At 38.2% G+C, this 25,428-nt stretch overlaps 1 pseudogene; it reads right to left on the bottom strand.

Moving 5' to 3' along the window:
- Nucleotides 1-24,167: 24,167 nt before the first annotated feature.
- On the bottom strand, nucleotides 24,168-24,807 carry LOC127192999 (60S ribosomal protein L13-like; annotated as a pseudogene).
- Between the last annotated feature and the right edge of the window lie 621 nt (nucleotides 24,808-25,428).

The raw sequence follows: 25,428 nt of genomic DNA, 5'->3' as shown, positions 1-25,428 counted from the left end.
CATTATGTCTTTGTTTTTTAAAAGGTGAGCAGTATTCCATTGTGTAAATGTACCACATTTTCTTTATCTTTTCTTTAGTTGATGGACATCTAGGTTGTTTCCAGTTTCTGGCTATTGTGAATAATGCTTCCAGTGGAAGGAAAGAGACATCAACCCACCCATAAAACCTTTGACCCCAAATTTATCTTTCTTATTGGAAGTATAGGGATTAAGATAGAGTAGAGATTGAGGGAATGGGAAATCAATGTGTGGACCAACTTGAGACTCACCCCATGGGAGAAAGCCAACCCCTGTCACTATTAATGGCCCTTTGTTATGCTTGCAGACAGAAGGCTAGCATAAATTCTGAAAAGTTTCATCCAGCAGCTGATGGAAACAGATGTAGAGACCTACAGCCAAACAGCAGGCAGACCTTGGGGAGTTTTGTGGAAGAGTGGGAAGAAGGATAGAGGGAACTGGAGGGGTCAAGGACTCCTCAAGAAGACCTACAGAGAAAACTAACCTGAGAAAACGGGTACACACAGAGACTGAACCATCAACCAAAGAGCAAGCATAGGCTAGACCTAGACCCACTACACATATGTAGCAGATATGAAACTTGGTCAACATATGAGCCTGCTAAAAAAAGGGGTAGTACCTGTCTCTGACTCTGTGGTCTGCCTCTGTATCTCTTTCCCCTAGCTGGGCTGCCTTGTCAGGCCTCAGTGCAAGAGGATGTTCTGCAACTTGAGGTACCAGGGTGTGTTTGTACTCCTTGCAGTATCCATTTCTCTGAGAAGAGAGTGGGACTGGGAGAAGAGTAGGGAGAAAGTTGAGATTGGCTTATAAAGTGCTTAAATAAATGTTTAAAAAAGGCAAAAACTAGTGAGAAATACTATCAAAGAGCATTGAAGGTTTCAATTTGCTTGTTGATAGAATAATTGAGTGTTCACATGATGAGAGACTAGTTTTCCAATACTATATAAAATATACACATACACAGACATCGCTCTCTCTCTCTCTCTCTCTCTCTCTCTCTCTCTCTCTCTCACACACACACACACACACACACACACACACACACACACACACACACATATGCACACACATCCATCTTATATTCTGCAATACTACTTAAAAAGTTTTTAGTTTACCCTGGAGCAGAGATTTTTACTTGACCATGTTACATTCACCCAGAGACCTGCATTCTACATATTTTGAATACTTAAAAATTATTACAGTGATTTTCAAAAAATATTCCATGAGTGGTAGAGCCAAAATTAAATCTATATTTGAATATTTGAATTGTTGAATAGATAACAGAGCAACAACTAAAGTGTTGTCTTGTCAACCTGTCTTTATCTAAGAATTTATTTCTTATTCATTTTGGAGTTGAATATTTTAAAAGTTCACTCATTCAGAACTATTCATTGCAGCTATGGAAATATGGAAACATCTCTGTCCATCCACAGAGAGACAAGAGCAAGTCAAAGACCAAACTTTTCAAAGAGAAAATACTTAAAAAGCAAGAGACGAAGAAGTAACTTACACACTGATTTAAAATGAGCAACAGGAACAAAATGGGATGCATTTGACATGCAATTATGTACCTCTTACCTATATATGTGGAAAACTTCTTTTTAAATCCTTGTAATTAACCCTTAAGATAGAGAGAGTATAAGATTAAAAATAATGACTATTTCCATGTTCTGGCTATTATGTATAAAGCAGCTATGAACATGGATGAGCATATGTCCTTGTTGTGTGGTAGGGCATTTTCTGGGTATATTCCAAGGAGTGGGATGGCTGGGTCTTGAGGAAGCCCTATTCCCATTTTTCTGAGAAAGCACCAGATAGCTTTCCAAAGTGGTTGTACTAGTTTGCATTCCCACCAGCAATGAAGGAGTGTTCCTCTCTCTCCACATCCTCGCCAACATGTGGTGTCATTTGAGTTTTTGATCTTAGCCATTCTGATGGGTGTAAGATGGAATCTCAGTGTTGTTTTGATTTGCGTTTCTCTGATGACTAACGAGGACGAGCATTTCTTTAAGTGTTTCTCAGCCATTTGATATTCCTCTGTTGAGAATTCTCTGTTAAGTTCCAAGCCCCATTTCGCAATTGGGTTGTTTGGTTTTGTGGTGTTTAATTTCTTGAGTTCTTTATATATTTTGGATATCAAACAGCCTAAGTGTCCCTCAGTAGAAGAATGGACTAAGAAACTGTGGTACATTTACACTATGGAATACTACTCAGCTATTAAAAACGAGGAATTCCCAAAATTTGTGGACAAATGGATTGATCTAGAAATTATCATAATGAGTGAGTTCACCCAGAAGCAAAAAGAGACAAATGGTATATACTCACTTATATCAAAACACTAGTCCAAGGGATACGTACCATGAAAATCTTTACTTACCAAGACAGTGGGTCAGAGGAAAGGACATCCTATTGAGACTTTAGGTGAGAGCTGCATGGAAGAATGGGGAAATAGTAGGACCCACAGGGTCCTGGAAACCTACAAGAAGAACTTTATGACAGGCAGATCTGGATCCTGGGGTCCTCCTCAAACTAAGGCACCAGCCAAGGAGAATATAGGCAGTAAGCTTTGAACCCCTACCAAGACCTAGCCGACGAACATGATACTCTCCACCGTTGAGTGGAGAGTGAGATCTGACTCTCACATGAACTCTGGTGCCCCTTTTCTGACCACGTCCCCTGGATGGGGAGACCTGGCAGCACTCAGAGGAAGGATAGCAAGTTACCAAGAAGAGACTTGATATTCTAAGAGCATATATAGGGGATGAGGTCTCCCTAAATCACAGACATAGGGGAGGGGAGAAGGGGAGAAGTGGGAGGGAGGGAAGAATGGGAGGAAACAGGGGAAGGGCTAACAATCGAGATGTAATATGAATAAATTAATAAAATTAATTAAAAAATAATGACTATTTAGCATAAAAACCATTTTTATAGCCTGAGAAGGTATTCAGAAGTTTGACTGTTTAAGCAAAGAAAATAACAAAACCCACATTTCTAAAGCAGAAAACAGAAACAAAACCCCTTAAGGCTAGAGAGGTAGTTCTTTGATTAACATGCCACTCAGGCATGAGCTTAAATCTGTGTAGTCCACGTGCAGCCAGGTGAGGTAGCCTTCATCTTTAATCTCAGTGTTCTTAGAGTGAGGTTGAGGCAGGGACGGGATGATCTTTGGAAGCACACATCAGCAAGACGAAGAGAGACTGCTTCAAGCAAACCAGAGAGGCAAGGAATGACACCGAGGTTGCTTTCAACCTCCACATACATATGATGGCACGTGGATGTCTATATTTGCACACAGAAACATACAAAGCAGAGACTGCGACAAGCCTTCAGATCTTTGTAGGCCCTCAGAACTCAGCACTTCTGCCACCATGACAGAAGCACCAGTCAGACCTTTGAGCCCAGCATGTAGGCAGTGAGTGATGCCTGCCAGAACAGGGACAAAGATGATTTCAACAGTTCCAGGATGTGGCTGGGAAAGTTCCTAAATGGACTAACCTTGATGATGGCTTCTGTAGTTTGCTCCTCAATAACTGTTCTTGCTAACTGAAGTGTGTGAATCCAGGATACATTTTGTGTGTGTGTGTGTGTGTGTGTGTGTGTGTGTGTGTGCTTAAAAGCCAAAGAGCACTAAGGCTCCAGGCTGCATGATTTGGGCAAGTCCCCTGTGCAAGTCACCAACCAATGCATAGACTTTCTATTCAGCTTTAGGAGTATAATGTGTGTTCTCTAGTAGACAAATCTTGCAGCAATTCATTGAACACATGCATAAAGACTGAAAAACCAAAAAACAACAACAAAAAACTAACAAACAAACAAAAAAAAAACCCAAGTCTATATTTAAAGGACAAAATCAACAATAGAAAATATCTAACTATAAAATATAAGAAACTGGAAATCTGAGACACATAAATTGAGGGAAAACAATAAAGAATTAAATGAATACAACAGAATAAAATAATGTTAATTATTCTATTAAATGTTGATCTACAAATATCCTATAAGACACACTGAATGAGAAAAACATACCTAAGATTAACTGATAAAACATTAAAAAAAATGAAGAACATTGGCACAGTATTACTGTCTTAGAAATCAAGTGAAAAAATATTATGATATGAAAAATCTTAGGATCTGAGCTGTGGCTGAATAATACAGGTCTCCTCACAGGGCACTGTGATTGATCCCCAGTACTAAAGGAAGGAAGGGACAGAGAATGGATAATTAGTTTATATACAGAAATTTTAATGAATTTGAGGAGCCAGAGGACATAATAACATTGTTATGATGTAGTAATAAATATCATTTGGAGAACCAAAGACAGAGTGAAGATAGCGATTCTTGACAGTGTTCTATATAGGGGACAAGTACACAAAGCAGATAGGTGCACGAAACTTATTCATGGTCTAAGAGAGAAGGCTGACAATGTCCACATACAGGTAGTTGATGGGGCAGGACCTTGGCACATGTAGAAAATATAATCAGAGTTTAGGTGAGAGACCACTAACCAGGATTTCATTGCAAGAGGATCAGAGACAGTAAGGTAGGCACACATGTACTATTGATGTAGCTTTGCCAACTCCTTCATAATAGAACCAAATTTGTAAACTGAAGTAGAGAAGCTTATGGTGTTGGAGCTTTGAAAAGGGATAACTTATAACAGTCGACATGGAAGGCACAGGGGCAATGGCACCAGAGGACTGCCACAGAGTAACAAAGCACTTTTGAACATCGTAGGAAGCTGATTCCTAAATTGACTTGAGGTAAGGCTTCTGGCACCTCTACCAAACAAAATGGGTGGGGGTAATTTGAACAAAGTTGAAATTTTACAGGAAAGGTTTGTCAAAAACAAGTGAATGAGTGGACGAACAAAGGAAAGAACTTGAGGATTTAAATAAAAATTATGGTCAAAAATTATGAACTACAGGATCCAATTAGAAAACGTGAAAGGCTACTTACAAAAGGGATTCTAATAGCTAGTGCAGAGTGTTGAAAACAAGTGGATTTCAGCAAACAGCAAAGTTACAAATTAGAATGGGAAATCCACCCACCTCCTGACTATAAATAGTCCATGATGACAGGAGCATTTGGGGTGAGGAAATCCAGGGGCAAAGTTCAAAGAAGCTGATACTTGAAGCAGCTTTGTTGAGAAGTCAAGTCAGTATTGGGAGACAAAACACTGGAGTAGGAGGTGGAGTATGGACCTGTCCGTCTTGGTGCAAATGGAAGCATGTGTCGGTGTCACCTTCCTGAACTGTGAGGCATGTTGAGGGTGAGTCGTTTGTACTGGGCAATTACTGAAATTCAGTAGAACTTTCTGAGAGCACGATGATGAAGAAGCAGGAAGACCGTGGGCCAGAGAACCGGAAGATATAGAGGTGGAGAGGTGAGATCATGTTATGAAGTAAGAGTGTGGAGCGTGGTCAGGGGGTTGTGGAGAGTACAGCTGAGAAGGGAGTCCCTGGAGGTTTGGACTGTGCAAGTCTGGTGATCTGATTTCAATCCTTGCAAACCACATAAAGGTGGAAGGAGAGAACTGACTCCATAGTATTGGCCTCTGACCTTCAAGTGTGCATCAGCATGCAGGCCCATTCAAACACACACACACACACACACACACACACACACACACACACACACACAAACACCACAACTAAATCATGTTGAAAAAATGAACTCTCTCTCTCTCTGTGTGTGTGTGTGTGTGTATGAATATGTGATTGGTTAATGATTCCATAGATATAGAGATACCAGAGGACAATAAAATACCAAATGTACAGAAAGCTATCATTATGGAATGCTATCTGCTATCTCCATGCAAAGCAACTACCATTTTGGTCAGATGAGCTGGGCCTATACCATCATGAACAAGAATGATGGCATTCCAATAGCAAAGAAAGGGGCAAACAGGTTCTTGGATACAAGGCATATTCCAGTTGATTTTTCCTTCACGTACAGGAATATGTATGAAGTTCATCCTTTATCAAATCTGGGTTCTGGGTCTTAGGAGGTGCTAGAGGCCCTATAAGGTTAGCTAGGAGCTATTTTATTTATGTGGCTATGTGGATGTTCAGAGTTCCCCATTCTTTTGTAAGTAGTCACTCACTCATTCTCTCAAACTAAGCCCCACAAACACATTGTATCTAGGGTGAACTTTCGTGGAGCTTGATAAGGCAGGGAAAGACACTGTTTCTATCTCCTTGCAAGTAGGACATCTAATTTTAAGAGGTGTCTGCTTACTGTTTCTCATACCGTTTCTCCTAGTATTTAAGAAAGTTCAATGATATCCCTATTATTTCTACTTCTCAATGAAATCATGTTATATGCCCCACAGAGACTTTGCACACCATAGCACTTTCAGGAATATCAATGCTTCTCAATATCTTCAATGTTGCCAGTCTTTAAAATGATTTCAGTTTCAATATCACTTCCTATTTATTTTCCTTATTATTTATTGTATTACATTATTCTTCTTTACAGAGAATCTGATTAGGTAAAATTTCAATGTCCTTCCTACTTCCTTGCCTTTAAACCCTATGCAGACAGGGAACAAGACAGGATTTATTTATTTATTTATTTTTTTGCATCTGAACTATGTCAGATGCAACTATTGTTTTAAACTAATATTTGAATGAATCACACAAAAACGCCCTTTCTTCCCATCTACCCCAGCATTTTTGTCAATGATTTTTATTTTATCTTAACTAAACTGATTAGGATAAAATGAAATCTCAGAGTTGTTTTATTTCATATTTTTCCGATAAATAGGAATTTCGAACACTAAAAAACTATTTCAGTGATTTGTAGTTAGCCTCTTGAGAATTACATGTGTAGTTCTATGTGGCAATGTTTAGTTGCACTGCTTACTTGATATTTATTTGAGTTCCTTATATATACTGGATACTAACTTATATATATATATATATATATATATATATATATATATATATATATATGTATATATTTGTATATTTGGTAAAGAGTTTTTTCACAGTCCTTAGGCTGTCCCTTTACTTGATTGGTAATGCCCTTGTAATACAGAAACTTTGTAGTTTCATATGGCCCCTTCCATCTGTTGGTTGTCTTGATGCCTTTCATATTGCTCTGTGTCCATTTCATGTTTTTTTATTTAAAAGAGTCAGGGTATCGTGTCTTATGTTGAGGTCTTTTGGTCCATTTGGATTCAAGTTTTGTATAGCGTGAGAGATAAGGTTCTAATGTCGTTGTTCTGCCTGTATTGTCTTGTTTCTCAAGCACCATTTGATGAAGATGCTGTCTTTCCTCCAAGGAATATTGGTGGGCGCTTTGTCAAAATAAGGTGATTTTAGGAGCATGTGTTTATATCTGGGTCTTTAATTCAATTCCACTGATTATTGTTTCTGTTTTATGCCACTACCATGCTGATTTTATTACTCTAGCTCTATAGTATAAATTGATATATGAGATGGATTTTATTGTTCAAGATTCTTTTGACTGTCCTGAGTCAGTTGTGCTTTTATGTGAATATTAGGATTTATCTTTTTTTCTGTGAGGAATTGATTTGAGGATTGCATCAAATCTATAAATCACTTTTGGCATGGTGGTTATTCTTACAATATGAAAATTACCAATCAATGAGCACTTAGATCTACTGCTATATTCTTGACTTTCTTTTGACAGTGTCTTACAGTTTTCAGTGGAGAAGTTTTTCACTTTCTTGGTTTAATATATCATACAAAGAGTATTTTATTGCAGCTATGGTGATCAGGATGGTTTCACTAATTTCTTTCTCAGTATTCTTTATCTTGCTATATAGGAATGCCACTAATTTTGTGCATCAATTCTATTTCCTACTTCCTGTTGAATGTATTTGTCAGTGGTAGGAGTTTTCTAGTGGAGTTGTTAGTACATAGAATCATGTCATATACAAATAAGGATACTTTAACTTCTGTCTTTCCTATTTGCAGTCCTTTTATTCTCCATTGTCTTATTTGTATAGCTCAGACTTTAAGCAGTATAATGAACAATAGATAATAAAAGGAAATCATTTTCTTACTTCTGGTTGTAGTGGAAATGTTTTGAACTTTTCTCCATTTACCATGATCTTGGCTATGGGATTTTTGGGTACTGCCTTGATTACGTTGAGGTATATCCCTGTTTCCCTATATTCTTTAGGGATTTTGTCATGAACTGATGTTAGATTTGACAAAAGGCCTTTTGTGTATCTCATAAATGACCATGTTGTTTCAGACCTTTAGTCTATTTATGTGGTCATTATACTTTTATAGGTACTGGCTTTCTTTGTTGAAGCATATCCCCATCTCTATGAGGAGGCTAACTTCATTGTAGTGGGTGACCTTTTTGATAGGTTCTTGAAGTCAGCTCCCAAGTATTTCATTGAGAATTTTAAAAAAATGTATGGTCATCTGAGAGAGTGCTGTTAATTCTTTATTTTGTTCTTGGGTTTTTGTCTTGCTTTAGAATCAAGGTGAGAATGGCTTTGTACATTTGAAAGTGTACCTTCCCTTCTTTTGTATAGAATATTTTTTGAAGTATTGGTACATATGCCCTCATCCCAAGAATCAGCAATCATTGGGGAAAGAGCTTAGAAAGATTGTAAGAGTTAGAATAGTAGGCACCTGTCAATATATTATTTGCTGAACACATGAACTTACATCATCTGGTACTACATGCACAAACCCTATAAAAGATCAAGCTGGCCAATCTCCAAATAGATAGGGTAGGCTCCTGAAGTCCCACCCCTAGCTGAAGAGCAACTGATGGATGCTTTACAAAGGAGAGTTAGTTTTCTTCAGGTGTGTGGCTCCTGCATCAGGTTGACTCACCAGGCTAGACCCTAAAGTAGTATGTATGGGGTCCAGCTTCATAGCAAGGTTGTATGAGCTATATGAAAGCCCTTTGGGTGAGGGGCAGGCAGAAAATACCCTGTTAGAAGCTTATCAGTTGGTTGTAGAGCAGGCAGGGCTTGCCAGTCTATGCTAGGGCACTGCATATGAGAACAGGGTTTGATCTTGTGCGTTGAAGAGTTAGAATGGAAGGGAGAGTGAGGAAGAATCATGAGGAAAGGCCCAGACATGGATTTCCATCTTTATCTTTTTTATATACAGAACGTTCCCTTCCTTTAGAATATACACTTCATCGCAGTCCTTTACTTTATATCCAACCTCTGTGATTATTTGAGTTGAAAAACACATATCTAAAGCTTTCAAGTTAACAATCACATATAATAAGGTATGCATTATTTGTTCTTTGGGGTCTGGGTTACCTCAATCAAGATGATTATTTCTAAGTCCATCGATTTGCTTGCAATTTTTTTCTGCCAGTTGAATATTTCATTGTATAAAGGCACCACATTTTCATTATCCGTTTATCAGTTGATGGACAACCAGCAATGAAAGGATAAGCACAGTACATGTGTGTATTAGAGAGTCAGTTCCAAATGATAAGGGTAAAGTGTTTTTTTCAAATCAGAAACACAAACAATATGCAAGACAGCACAAAATAAGGAGTATAAGAATTCAAGAGCCTCATTTTTGGCTTTCTCGCCCAATATCTCTGCCAGACTTATTTGCAGGGCAGAACCTATTGAGGGCTTGTTTACCATGTCTTGGCCGACTGTGGCCATCGACTCTGCCTGCATCTAAGCTGCCCATTTTTAGGCAGAATTCTGTTTGTGGCAGGAAAGAGGACATTTTGCACAGTGGCTTGTTTTCCACATTTGAGGCTATCTCCGTAAGGAGGCTCTTTGATGCTCATCATCTTCTTTGAGGTTGGCTGGGTAAGCCGAAGATGAGGCTCCAATGTTATAGAGACTGATGGGTGACTGTTCAGGCAATGAACCGTCTGAGTCAATTTGTACATTTTGGAAACTGCTAACCTGCGCTCCGGGTTCACTCAGGAATTTAACTTTTATTCCTTCTTAAGTCTCTGAGGGGCATTGAAGGCCAGATAGTATAGTTTTACAATCAAATTTAGTTGGTTAGGGGATAATATCTTTTTTGATCAAGACAAAGAAGTTAAGTTATTAGAGTTGAGATAGGATAGATATTGAATTTCATTCAGGAATTTAGACCCAGCAAGACAGGAAAGACATTTATTTCAAGCTGGACAAATACAAATAGCCACCAGCCAAACCACTATGAATGTAACATTTATATAACTCATGATTGTCACATAGTTATCCCTGCTGTATATAGTTTGTTTTATACATGTGTAGTAAAATAAATGTATTTTTAAAAAGTAAATTAAAAAATGAAATGAAAAATAATTCAAGAAGAGGAAAAGCTTGATGACACTGCAAATGCTTTCTTCTACTGAGTATGAATCCCTGTGAACAAGGGAGCATGAGAAAAAGTTTGGCAAATATATACCAGACACAAAAGGTATGGAAAAATGAGGAGGACTCTGTTCTATTCTGTTTCTTGAAATGAAAACTGAGAAGATTTCTGACCATTTTACAAAGACAGGTTCTCCATAGTCTGTGAAGGCTGAAATACTGGATCCCTAAGCATGTTTATAGGTTATGCATAAATGTTTTAAAAGTAACATTTATTGGTTTCTGGTTGGAGCATTGTATACAGTTATTATCAAGGAAAAGAGAACAAGGAGGAAAATAAAAACCATCTGTGATAAAATAGTTTCATTACATACGAAGATAGCTAATGTTGCCTGAAGCCAGGCTTTCTCAAGGCAGTTGTCTGACATGGTACAGAGAAGGTGAATGAGGCAGCAGGGTGACCCAGCAAAATTGGGAGGATGGCTGTATGATTGGGGTTGCCAACTCAGCACAGCACTATATATCCTCAGATTCTTCCCTGATTTGGGCTCCAGTGGGTTATGAAACATAGCAAAGAGGCAAAGAGAATAGACATGAAAGAACTGAGTGCAAAGAGAGAAAGAGAAAGAAGGCAGATTATTATTGGTTCTTCTAAATATTGTAATAAAATATATCATTGTGTATTTCATGAACATAACATAAGACTTTGTAATTTAGTAACTTTGGATAGGAAAAACGGAGACTCCAAGTGCATAATAGTATGTTTGAGAAGACAAGAAAGTTTGCAGCTCTAAAGAGCATGGTCACTTTCGGCTGAAATGGCTGAGACAGCTGCTGCTTTCTACCAATCTCGCATCTGCTCCCAAGATTTTCTTTGAAGAAACACTGCAGTTCACATTTCATCAGGACAGGACAGTTTCTCTCATCAGCTCCAGGTTCTAACATTTGACCTGAGATAATAAATAACTGCATTCCGTCTTAGCTTCCATCTCAGCCTAGATTATTGGCTCTGAAATTAGGGGTGTGGCTTGGTTTAGGTGGATAGGAAATGGGCCAGATTTTTACCAACATAGCTAGGGAATACTTCTTTCTAATGAGATGGGACCACATGGGGATACATTTGGAATTCAGAGAAACATTATGACAAGAAAGCCTACCTTTTCAAAACTGAAGCCTATTCTTTCTAAGAGAGTGGAGCTGAGCTCCCTGATGCTAACCTTCATGGCTGCCGTAGTGTTCATGATCATTTAAATATATATTTTTTAAAATTAATATTCAGTGTAATGAGTTTTCTTTTGGCATATTTGCACACATTAACATTTGATTAATATGTCTTCCTGTCCTTCACATTTTTGCTGTCCACCTCCCTGCTTGATCCCTCATTGCCCCCGTATTTTCCTTTCCTTTTTCAAGAAAAGCACAAATGTTCTACTACCCTTCCCATTCCTTCATTTTTTAAAGGTTTATTTTATTTATTTCTAGTTTATGTGTATGAGTGTTTTGACTGCATGTGTGTATGTGCTTGGCAAGCTGAGCTCTTGGTCAGAAGACTAAGATAGATTCCCTGGAAACTACAGTTACAGATGGTATGAACCACCCTGTAGGTGCTCGGTGCAGAACGCAAGGCCTCTGCAAGAACTGCAAGTGTTCTTGACCTATAAGCCAGCTCTTAGGCTCCTATTTTTATTATATGAATTGTGCATGTATGTGCATGCATATATGCACATGTGCACAAGTATGTGTAGAGGTGTGCATTCCATGGCATAGATATGGAAATCAGAAGGCAATTTTTGAGGTGAAAGTTTTCTTTGTCATGTTAGCCCTGGGGATCAAATCAAGTTTTCAGTCTTGGTGGCAAGCACCCTTGCCCACTGAGCCATCTTACAGGCTCCCAATTCTACACCCTGAGCTTCTTCTCCATTAATTCATGGACTTTCTTATTTGCCTTAAATCAAACTCCACACTTCCTCTCAAAGAACAGTTGATACTAACTTCCTGATACTTTTCACAAAACAGTTCTGGTGATCGTTCTGTCTATACAAAGTTTACAATGATAACATTTCAAGGTTTTTGAAGTATGAAGAAGTTATAACTCCATCATATTTTCCACAGGCTGCTTGTCTTTCTTACCAAGTTTACAAGATCCAATTGTTTACACATGAGGGACTCTACACTTTGAGGAATAGATTATCTCTGTAATTGACCTGGCTAGGGGCAGTGCAAGTCAATATAGTGGCTTCTAGTTTCAAGTGCTATTGAACACTAGAAAAAACCAGTCTGAACATGAATGGTGAGCACAAAATATACACTGGTTATTGTCAGCATAATATAAAATGGAATATCATGTATTTTGACAGCTATTGATTACATGTTGAAAGTTAACTTTTTGACATATTAGATTAATTAAATTATTTGGCTTTCTTTCATATCTTTGTATCTTTTCTTTTTATCTTTTTAAATATAATTACTGAGAAAATTCAAAATTACCAATGTATGTTACATTAGTGATTTGTATTATATTTATCCTTGACAGCCTTTGAGTAAAGAATAGAAGTGAAAAATTTAAAGCTTTAATAAGTATATAACACATTTTCTTTATGTTAATATTCTGATTGTGATCTTACAAGGCACAATCTTTTAATATATATGCTTTTATAAGTAATTAAAATAAAGAAATGGTCACACTGTGTTTTAACTAATGTCTACCATGTCTTTTGATTTTTAGCAGACATTTGAAAATCACGAAAAATATTGTCATTATAGGTAATAAAAAATATTGACACACATGGGTAGAACTTGTTCTTAAGCTGAAATGCTATCACCAGAGTCAGAGTGGAGGTCATGGTGGCCCGGGTAGTTTATGATCTCTGACCAGGGACTATTGGCTTCCGGTTCAGAGCATGACAATACCAACCCAGCAAGATGGAGAGTTTGGCCCCATGCAAACGCTAATCATCATTCTCTGACCTTGACTTGATACAGGTAACTCCATCTACTCTGGAGGGAAATGGAAGTTTGACTTCATTTTTAATGTGAAAACTGATCATCATGACCATGACAGCCTGACAGTAACTCACCAATATCCACATTTAGCCTCTTGGTAAAGAAATTAAGTTTTGAAGACTACATGATCCAGTGCCAGTTCTAAGCATTCTAGAGCAAGGCGAACACAGGTGCCTCAGCAGTACGGTGCATTGCTGTGACTTCTCGGCATGAGGCCTCCTTTCACTCTTGTTTCCTTCCTTCAGACTGGAATGGGTGTGTGGTGGCGGATGTCGAGCCGCCTCATCAACAGTGATGTATCTAAACGGACACATAACAATACCATCTAAGTAGTCTTAATGAACTAACAAACAGTAGAACTTTTAAGTGTTTGGAAAGCAGCCAGTTACGAGCATAATAAAAACATTAGTATCAAAGTTGGAGAGATGGTTTTTAAGAACACGCTACTCTTATATTCCCTGGACCGTATTGTCCTGTGTCTGTTTAGATATATCCCAGGAAGATTTAGGCAGGCACAGATTGTTTTGTCTTAATACTTTCAATGATATTATGATTTCCTCTTAAATGTGATGCAGAGACGTGGGTAAATGATTGTATATAAATATATATTTTTAAATACTTAAGGTAGTTGGAAAAAGTAGATTTGATTACACCAGTCTTCAGACTAAGGTGTTGTGGGTTCCTTTCTCTGAGAGACTGGGCTGAGAATCTGGTCACAGAGATTTCCTCAGCCTTCTGGAGGTTAGCTGAAGAAGGCTCTGCTCTGAGAACCCTGCATGAAGGCCTTCTGTGCAGGGAGGGAGCACAGGGCAGCCACCCTCAGCCAGCAGTGAGACAATAGGAATCCTGCATCCCTTCTAGCAGGAGAAGGGAACCTCTGACTTGTAAAAGGCCAGATAACCAACTGCACTTTGTTGAAGGAAAGACATTCAAGAGTTAAAGAGCTAGATTTTAATTCACTAAGCTTAACTATAAAAGAAAGATAAGGACAGAGAGCTACAGAAGGAGAAAATGGAAAAAATTCCCTTGGTTTTTAAACCAAGGGTAAGTGAATTGCAGGAGCCACTCCCAAGGACACTTTTTGGGGCTGGTCTTCAGGGCACCTTTGATATGTTTTTCTTCAAAGAGCCAGCTTTTGACACTTTTTGTGTAGGTGAGGGTCTGTGCTTTGGTCCCCAGCAAGGAACTAACCTTTTAACACATTTGGGCCTGGTGGCTTGTTTTGACAGCCAGGGGTAAGGCTCACCTATGACCAAGCACTAAGCTTACAGGGAGGTGAGCTAGCATCTCCTCTGCCTGCAGAGAAGGGCCCACAAGGTGTGAACTTAATTTGCCTTACACTTCGAATGTACATGTAAGGCAGTCTTAAACCAGGGGCTTCAGCAAGACAGTGCTAAATAGGTTTAGAGAAGTGATCTTTGCAACACAGAGAAGATGATGAATTGAGTAGCTCTGAAGACAGTGGTGGTGGTGGTGGTGGTGGTAGTCGTCAGTCAGTGTCCTCCCAAACCGCTGTCATGTTGGCAGTTTACAAAAAACCCTTGTAAGAGAAAGCTGAGAGTTCAGCAGGAGACTCCTGCTGTCTAACAGGCCTGAGTGTTGAGGGATCTACTGCCTCAGATCATTGTAGGGGTGGGAGTAAAGAGGAGCCTGCAGAAAGGTTAAGAGCTGCCTGACTGGAAATTTGAAAATAGCCCGGGTCTTTGCAGAGCTGGCTCAGGATTAAAAAATTAACACCAATGTGATTTACTGAGGAAGAGCAGTCCTCTGGTGTGAGAAGCTGGAGGGGGAAATGTGGTAAAAGTAAAAGGGGCACTTCAGTCTTTATCAGGTTGTCAATGAGGTAGCCGCCCACAAATATCCACAGTTAGATCAATAAGGAAGTCAAAGGAGAATCCTTGTTCTTGGGTAAAGGAAAAACATAAAAACAAAGTGATGTGCCGCCGGCTTGTTCCTAAAACTCCAATCAAATACTGTGAATACTGTGAAAAACATAGGTTGTGATGAAACAATTCCAAGTCACCAACTAACAGCTGCTTCGAACCACAGCAAAACTAAGGACACTGAATAAGCTTCTACCAGACTTTTCTAGTCTTTAGGATGTTGAAAAAAATATATGTTCTTCCTGCACTAAACAGATAGTGAAGAAGAAAGTTTTAGACAGTTCACTCACGGGGAGGTAAAGTCCATGAAAGGGGTGACACCTAATTAGACTCCGTCATGTCAGTAACCCCATTCATATCCACTCATAGCAAGGACACACGTTTGTGTTTTGTCAGTGTGCAAGACATGAAAGGCAACAGCTGCTGCCAAGTGGCTTACAGCCACTAGCCTAGAAAATGCATCGCAGCTCGGTCACACGGGAAAACCTAATGCGTACATACAGAAATATTATTTGCTTGCACATATGAATTCTGTTAGATTCAGTGGTATGTGGAGGGCTTAGAGATATGTGCAGTTTTTTTCCAGGTGGTAGTTTTATTCCAGTTCTGGCATGATCCAGGTGTTTCTCATGCATGCCTGTGCACACACGCGAAAGGTCAGCAAACCCAGGAATATATTAGCATGGAAATATTTTTTGAATTATTACTTTGAATTATATTTTCAAATGTTTTATATTAGGAAGAATGTAAAATATGATTTTAATATGCTTGCACTTTTGTACCTATGTGGATATTTTATGGAAAATTTAATTAGATTTATATATATGTGTGTGTGTATTTGTAAAATTAGAGTTGTTTATTAGGTGAAAAGCTTTGGAATCTTTTTAAAAATGGAAAGCAATTAAATATATCTCTGCCTCTTTTTAACGGTAACTCAAGTTTGTGAAGGCCATGCTTGCATTGTACATTTGCCACCAAGGATTGCTGAACTTTGCCTCAGTTGTTTATTTGCTTTGAGGATTAGAAGCCAGAAAAATTCACATAGTTTGTTAATATTGATCCTAGATGGTTCAGTGGAAAATGAGACAATGTATTCAAGGAAGATTTTGTGTATTATTTTATTAAAACTGAAGTAGCATTTTTATGCAGCATGATTTGGGGTATAAAATATAGACATGATCTCTCCCAAATCAGACCCTTGTGAAATTAGTTGAGACAGCTGTTAGTGATACATACATTGGATACATTGACCTAGCCTTCTTGCTATTTCCTTTCTTGTATTAGATTTTATATTCTTTACCCTCATTGTAAATAATTTATCTTCTCTAATTAAGTATTGGTACTCTACTCAAGATTTTCTTGAGTAAAGTAAGTTCCAATTAAAATGTTAATGTAGAAAAGGCAAGGTCATTTTATAATTTTAAAAACACTAAAGTAATTAAGTCTACTTGCCACACAAGATGAAAAGTAAATGTCAGAATATATACATATTGCACATGCCAGTGCTCCACAGCACCTGACTACTACAGAGTTCCAAATTTACTGCCAAGAAAGAAAACAACAGGAGTGAAAGAACAACCCCAACAACAAAAAGTCTCTGTACATCTTCTTGGCTTACACTTTCTGCCTTGTAGATTGCAGCTCTTTGTCATTTTGTCTGGGTCTTCCTAGCAACTAGGAAGTCCCTCCACCACAATGGGAGTTTGTGTTATCACTTACATCTGCTTGTCTTTTTGTTTCCTTTTTCTTTTTTAATGTTTGAAATTCTATAATTTCTGTGCTGTGTTTTGATCAAATCCGCTCCACATTCCATCACCTCCAATTTCTTCCTTACCACTCACCTCTTATTTCTCCCAACACAATGTGCTCTTTTACAAAACCCCATTGACTCTACATAGAGTTGCCCATGAGTATGGGTATAGAACCACCCACTAGAGAAAGAACAGCTTCATAGGGGTAGGTCCCTGAAGAAAAGTGACTCTCCCTTCTCCAGAACCCATGAATGACCACTAGCTAATTGGATATGTGTGCAACTTCATGAGCCCCTCCCCACGGTGGGTAGTTTGGCTGATCAAATGCATGCATTCATAGCCACTGTCAATTAATGTGTGCAAGTGCCCTGTCATGTCTGACAAACACTGTTCAGATCATTTAACACTATCTGGTTAATTCTCTGAGAATTTCATAGATCATATTCTGAACACATTCACTTCACAATGCCCATAACGATCTTCTCTGCCCTCACTCACATCCTTCCTACTCAACTTGGAGCTTTAATCTTCTTTTTAGAAATTTATTTCCCCACCAAGTCCAGTTTGTGTTGCTTGGCAAGTCCTTGGAGTGGGATCTGTCCTGGAACGTGGTATACCTAGCAAGTGTCAAAACTTTAAAGAGAAGTACTGTCCTTTCTCAGCAGTTATCAAATGTCAATGCTTCCTCACCAAGTGCTGGGCTATATGCCCAAGAAAACCTGTAGAAGTGTATCTGTTTGCAAAATAGGAATACTTATATATTTAAGCAAAACTTTAACATGTTTGAAATCATTATTTCTTTTGAGGGGAATAATACATTTTAAGCCCAATATCCTATAGATTTCTAGACTTTCAGTATTAATACTATCAGTAATCTTCATGAATTAAGTTAATTTCCAATAGAAAGACCAGGGACATAGATAGTCATTGGTAGAGGTCACTGTCTTTAAGATGCCCATCTAGAAGTCAGTAGGGACCTCTATGTCCCCCCTCTCTCCCTCCATATATAGACATTACATAATGCATATATAATATATATCTTTCCATATGTATGGAGAGTTAACATATGTATGAGGGACACTTTGAGACAATGAGAAGAGTTGGGCTTGGAAATGGAGGGGGAATGATGTAAAAACACTACTCTAGTATGAAATTCACAAAAAAGTAAGTAAGATATAAACAAAATGCTCATTTAGAAACTTAAACTAATAATGATAGAAATAGCTGGGATGCCTGGGTGTCTTGTTTACTAGTTTGCATTTTTCAGGTAGATGTTATAAAAATGTGTTGTTTAGTGCTATAGCGTCCAGATGTCATGAAACAGATAGGTGATTTGAAACCCTCTTGGAGAGCATCACTGCAGATGATATCTGTAACTTTACCTGTCCATATAATTACATGCATATGGCGATATATGTATATTTTTAAGACTATGTCTGATATTAGAATCTAATTCTATGTGACTTTGACAAAAATATACTTTTCCTGTTGCTTCTTCTGTTTACTTATGAAGAAGCACAGCACTTTTGGGAAATTTCTAAAGACACAGACAAATCAAATGTTGTGAATCTTTAAACAATTTTATGGTGTTCAAATATTTATGGCTTGGCAGAGGAAGTTCTGAGAAAGCAAGAAGGGAGCCTTTGAGTAATGATTGAGGACTTGGCTTCTGGGGGATTGGAAGGGTCTGAAGGCTCAAATCTAGGTTCCCTGTCTTTAGCAGAGCCCAGGAAGCAGAAAGGACTCACATCAAAGCCTTGGACTTAAAAGTGAAACCAATAAAAAAAGGAGGCAAGTTAACTGGTGGTGGGAGGAGGTCTACCTGGTCTAAGGCAAAATGGAAAAATCTGTCCAACACCAGGCTGTGATCACTGAGGAGGACAAAGCAGAATTCACAAGTGTCTTACTTTTCTTATCTGTCCAGAAAATGTGCCATATGACTCAAAAAAGGTAGAAGAGCTTATTGCCACTAGTTCACATGTTCAGATACACTACTAAGATGAGGTGGAGTTAGACAGATAGGAAAGATATTTTCCTCAAGGTTGCCCAATACAAATAGCCAAAACTCTATGCATGTAAAATTTATATAATTCCTGATTGTTTCATGTTAATTCTTAATGTAGGAAGTTTATTATATATATTTGTGATAATGTAAATGTATATATAAAAAAGAAAAATAATAAAAATAAAATTAAAAAAATAACATGCTGGATTCCAAGTTCTTGTAGTGAACAAAAGTCATAGTTGATACTTCTCTCAAAGACAGTGTATTAAAGAAGTAGTTCCTGAAGCATGAGATAAGAAGAAAAAAGCTGAGGAGTTGATTAGATGTTTGAAAGTTTGAATCCCTTGAAGCAAAAACTCAAAGCAGTGCCTTATTTTCTTCTCTCTCTCTCTCTCTCTCTCTCTGTCTCTCTCTCTCTCTCTCTCTCTCTGTCTCTCTCTCTCTCTCTGTCTCTGTCTCTCTCTCTCTCTGTCTGTCTGTTTCTCTCTCTCTGTGTGTGTATATATATATATAAATATATATATACATATATATATATATATATATATATATAAATAAATGAGGTATGAGGATAGAGAGATAAAGGGAGGAGAGAAAGAAAGAAAGAGATGCATATATGTGTGTCTAAGGAAGACAAAAGAGGACAGATCCTGAGTATCTGGAATTACAAGTAGTTTGGGGTACTTAACATGGAGTGCTAGGAACTAAATTTTGGTTCCCATGAAGAGTTACATGTGCTCTTAGATGTCCAGCTATTTTTCCATCCCCATTATCACATTTTTTTGGACAAAGTACACTTTAAAACATTCTTCTTTGCCCTCAGCTCCACAGGTTCCTGCTATATCTTATCCTCTCCCAGCAACTTCCTATCCTCTTATAGCTTAATAAATTACATTGTAAATACCTATCACATTTTCATTATCCATTTGTCTGTTTGTGTACATCCATGTTGGTTCCCTTTCCTTGCTATTGTGAAGAGCTGTGCAGAAAACTTTTCATTTCACGAGTTCCAAACTTTAAATCTTGGGCTAGTTCCTGGCTATTGGAGTTATGTTCAGAAAATTCTTGCCTACAGACATTTCTTGAATTGCTTTCCTGATGTTTTCTTCTTGCAAGTTCAGCATTTCTGGTTTTAAATTAAAGCCTTTGATCCACTTTGAGTTGATTTTTGTATGGGGTAAAAAATATGATTCTAATTTCATTCATCTGCAGGTGTACATACAATTTTGCCAGCACTATTTGTTGACTAGGCTGTCTGTTTCCCATTGCATGTTCTTGACACTTTTGTCAGTGAGTATGTCACCATAGCTTTGCCAGTTTTACAATAGCTCCAAAAATAATAGGAGTAAATCTAACTGAAGAGGGGGAAAGTCCTCTACAGTGAAAACTTCAAGGCCTTGAAAAAGAATCAGAGAAGATAGTAGGTGGTGGAAAGAACTTCCATGTCCCTGGGTTGGAAGAATTAATATGTATAAATGGTTGTGTAATCAATAGATTCAATACAATAACCACCAAAATTCCAATGCTATTCTTTGCAGAACTGGAGAGCAAATCAGTCTAAGAACTCTTATGAAAGCACAAAGGCCATAATTATCCAAAACAGTCTGAAGGAGAAAGAATACAGACTGAAGCTTTTTGATACCAGCCATCAAGTTATACAACAGAACTATAGCAACTGTCTTGGTTGGAATTTTGGGGGATCAACTTTATGCAAGTAAGGATCATCTGAGAAGAGGTCACTGCAAATGAAAAAAAAACCTTCATAATTCAGCCCATCTGCCACTCTGTGGGGATATTTTCTTGATAAATGACTGATGAGGGATGGCCCAGCCCATTGTGAGTGGTGTTGCCCCTGAACTGGTGGTCTTAAGTTGTATAAGAAAGCAGGCTGAGCAACCCATGATGAGCAGGTCAGTAAGCAGCATGCCTCCATAGCCTTTGGTCCACTTCTTGCTTCCAGGTATCTGCCCTGATAACTTGCTTTGGCTTCCCTGGATTATGGATTGTAACCTGCAAGCTAAACACATCACTTCCTCTCCACATTACTTTTCATCATAGTGTTTTATTGCAGCAACAGGAATTTTAATTAATAAAAAATAAAACAACCTGGCACTGGTATAAAATAGAGACTTAAAACAATGAAATAGAATAGTAAAACCAGAAATAAATTTGTAGAGAAATTTTAATCCAGCAATATGGCTGCTTTGGCAAGAGATAATAGTAAAAGACCTTCTATGTCTATGTGATCAGGCTGTAATGCAGACACACTCAGCATTATAGTATGATCTGGCTGGAATACTGACACACCTTTAGTACACATCTTTAATCTATAACAATGAAAGAAAGATTAGTTTATAGAAGGAAGCACCCATGTTTGAAAGTGACCATTAATTGAGGGGCAGACAAAATGATGAATTAGAGAAAGATTTGACAAAATGTATCAGAGATAGGATACATCCAACTCTCACAAGAACAGGACAAGAAAGAGGCTACTTAAGAGCAGCACTGGGAGAGAGAAGAGGGTGTGTGTGTGTGTGTGTGTGTGTGTGTGTGTGTGTGTGTGTGTGTGTGTGTGTGTGTGTGTGTCTCTGTGTGTTTGTGTTTTAAACAGGGCAGTCTTACAGAGACAGATTGTGGAGAGAACAAGGTGGAGATAGGTCAAGACAGGGTGAGTCAGAGAATGAGAAGGAGCCAGAATATTAAATGTATTACCAGAATTAGTTTGAGGCCAGGCAGAGCAATTCAATTGGAAGCCAAAAGAATCTAATTTGAATCAATCAGCTTGGAGAGGAGTTTAAGCCAGAAGAGCTGAGTTGAAACAGCCAGTGAGCGTTCAGAAAGAGCTAGAAATGCTTGGAAATGGCTCTTACCTCCTCATCTGAGGAAATAAAATCAACTTTTACATAAACCTACAAAGTTATGATCAGTTTTTCTATGTTTTAGTAAGCACTCTAGTTGAGTGGATTGATGTCTGTGTGAAGATCACTAAGTAAAGGTAAGATGAGGAATGAAGCAGGTAGATGCCGCCTACTCCCAGGAAATTAACTCAGGAAGAACTGGTTTTTGTAGATCAAAGCTGCTTGTTGATATCAAAAGTCTGAAGGAACCCATCTCTTACATGTGAGTCTGCCATCTTTCTTACATGCCTCCTTATATCTGGGAATCATTTCCACTACAGTTACCTTAAAGGAGAGAATTGCATTATTTTCACTGACACCGCTTTTTACATTTAATTATGAGAAGTCTCAGGAATGGAGTCTAGCTTGTGCCTGAAGACAGAGGAAGCTAGTGTGATCAACTAACTGGTCTTGCCAAATATATGCTTACACATCCATTGTTTTTGCTTAGTTTCTCTACTGACTCATATGTAACCTTTCAGCCACGGCTCCGTTTATTGACAACTTATGTTCAGAGCTTGTTCTTCTGAAACATTTGGCTTTTAATGATTAAGAAATTAGGATTAATTTTTTCTTATACTTGGCCAGTTTCATCTTTAATGTTCAATCTTCTATTCATTCAAGACAAACAGTGACCATATTCATTTAATTAAGTTTGAGCCATGGGATATTTTCTTTCTTTGGAAATAAAAAGGACTTTTATTTTCTGCCACCTTTTACATGCCAACAACATAAAACAATAGGCTACACTTTTTTGTACAGCAAGGAAGAAACACTGGTATATTGTGATAAACTCAGGACTTGTTAGGAATGTTAGAATGCTGAGCTTAGACAAGCTAACATTGCACTGCTAAGTTTCTGGATGGACTCTTCAAAGCACCCTCTTTGCTTTAGTCTTGGATTTCTGCCAGAAGATAAAGAGCATAAGTTATTTAGCTTGGTCTTTGGAGAGAAACAACTGAACTGGCGGATGATTGAATAATACTCCTTGACCTCTTTGTCGTATTGATTTATTTATTTACTTATAGGAGGAGAATGTATACATTGGAATGTTCTATTAAACGATGTTATGCAATCATCCTAGGAATAAGTGTGTGTGTGTGTGTGTGTGTGTGTGTGTGTGTGTGTGTACGCGCATGGGCATGTGTGCCTCTGTACATAATTCTCTGAAGTAGACACTGACTAAACCCGGTATCACATGGCAGGTTTTAAGGGTGCTATGATTTCATTGTCTTATAAGAAAAGCACTTTAAATATACACATGGGTCTCAAAAAGTAGTATCCGTGCAAACTTCAAATATTAATATTTTGAAATGTGAGTGTTTTTTCATATTTGTGAACCAAAAAAAATGCAGTGTAAGATCACTGAAGTGGCTTTGGTCTCTGCATCATGCATACACTCATATATAATGTTTATGAATATTAAAATATTTATATTTAAATTTGTATGTGCACAGGCATGTGTGGCTTTCTGTGTATTTGTACAAACCTGTGTAAGGAAGACAGCGGACCAACTCAATTTTATTCCTTAAAGATTGCCCATTTTGTTTTTGAGACAGGGATTCTTTTTTTTTTTTTTTTTTTTAATTTATTCTTGTTACATCTCAATGGTTATCCCATCCCTTGTACCTTCCCATTCTTCCCTCCCTCCCATTTTCCCCCTTATTCCCCTCCCCTATGGCTGTTCCTGAGGGGGATTACCTCCCCGGAGATGGAGACAGGGATTCTTATTGGTCTGAAGTTTGCTGAAGTTGCCACTCTGAGAGTACCTTGAACCTTTCTCTGCCTTCCAGGGATGATATTACAAGTCTAAATGACTAAATACTATGCTTGATTTCTTTACATGTGTTCCAGGGATTAAACTTAGGTCCTTGCACTTACAAAGCAAGCAAGCAAGCATTGTACCAATTGTACCTTATCTCTAGGCCTTTTGTGCTTCTCTCCCTCTCCTCTCTCCTCTCTCCTCCCCCTCTCTCCTCCCTCTTCTCCCCTCTGCTCTCCTCTCCTATTCCTTCTTTCCCTCCCTTCCCCTCCCCTCCCCTCCTCTTCTCTTCTCTCCTCTCCTCTCTTCTTCTTCTTCTTCTTCTTCTTCTTCTTCTTCTTCTTCTTCTTCTTCTTCTTCTTTTCTCTCTCTCTCTCTCTCTCTCTCTCTCTCTCTCTCTCTCTCTCTCTCTCTCTCTCTCTTTGTGCATATATGTTTGCAAATGCATAAGGAAGCCAAGGCTTGAAGAGAGTGTATCCCTCAGTTGCTTTTACACTTTTTATTTTATTTATTTATTTATTTACTAATCTTGGAGCTCTCTAATGATGAGGTATAATCTCTTTAATTTTTGTCCTTTATGGAAAATTTATTGCGACATTCCAACAGCACATTAGTTTTTCTTTTCAACGTCTTGCTCTGCAGCTTCCTTCACCCTTTCTGCTTGGATGCCAAAAAGCCGGGCATTGGCATGACTCTGGCTTTCTCCTTTTTGTAAACATTCTGGATGGGCACCTCAGATCCTGTTACCTGGGTCACCAGTTTAAGTTCCTCGGCAGTACTGTCTCCCTCCTTCGGAGTAGAAGACTTCCTGGGGAAAAGTACGAGCTTGGAGCGGTACTCCTTCAGGCACTGTCCACGGGCCTGTAGTGACTCAGTGCATTTGCTCCACCTCCTTGGGTCCACAGAGATGCTGATTGTTCCAGCCATTTTCTTATGGATAACGGTCATCCAGAGTTCTTCCAGGCTGAAGCACGTGCCAGCTCGGACCTTGATGTGGTATCTAAGTGTGAAGCATCTCACTATGGGTCTGATGGGACCGGATGTGGCACAAGGGCCAGTCTTGCAGTAGATCCACACTTCCTCCTGTCTTCACTTCCCAACCTTCTATGTCGTAGGTTTCTCTGTGGGTGATGGAGAAACTGGCTCAAACACTTATGCCTGCACTGTAAGCACTTTACTTGCATGCCACTTCACCAGTACCTCACTGTTGTGCATTTTAGGGACAGCTCTCTTGAAAACTTAAATAATTTTAATCTCCTGACTGGGCTGCTCTCTTACATTCCAGTTGTAGATGTTAACTTTAAATTGACATAAATATTGTCAGTGGCTTTATGAACATACAACATTTATCTTAAATTTAAGGATATTTTGAAATGACTCTTTAAACACTGACACACTGACCCATAACATTTCTGCATTGAGAATTTAAGAACTGATACATAATGAGAAACAAAGAGAAAATTATTCATGTGTTATCATACTAATAGCATCACTAAATATTCACTGAATATTTTGTAACATATTATTGTTGATGTTAAATGTTGTGTGTGCCACTCAATTTTGCTTACAATATAATGAACATCAAAATGTAGAATGAATACTATCTAATGTCTTCAGGATATATTTGACACTGAGAAATAAACCTATGGTTAAATACAATAACATGTGGGCAAAATCTGCCATTCCTTTTTTGATTTTCATTTTGAAGGTTATTCCTGCAGACATAGTTTATTTCCTCTTAAGTATTTCTCCTTCCAATTTAAGTTTATCTGTAAACCTGAGTTTGGAATTCTGAGCTTCACTGAGCATATTACATATTTTGAGCTGCCCTGGTCA

Source organism: Acomys russatus, chromosome 8 (genome assembly GCF_903995435.1).
Source record: "Acomys russatus chromosome 8, mAcoRus1.1, whole genome shotgun sequence".
Classification (NCBI taxonomy): Eukaryota; Metazoa; Chordata; class Mammalia; order Rodentia; family Muridae; genus Acomys; species Acomys russatus.
Note: the sequence above shows the minus strand (reverse complement) of the source record. Positions and strands in the feature narration are given on the sequence as shown.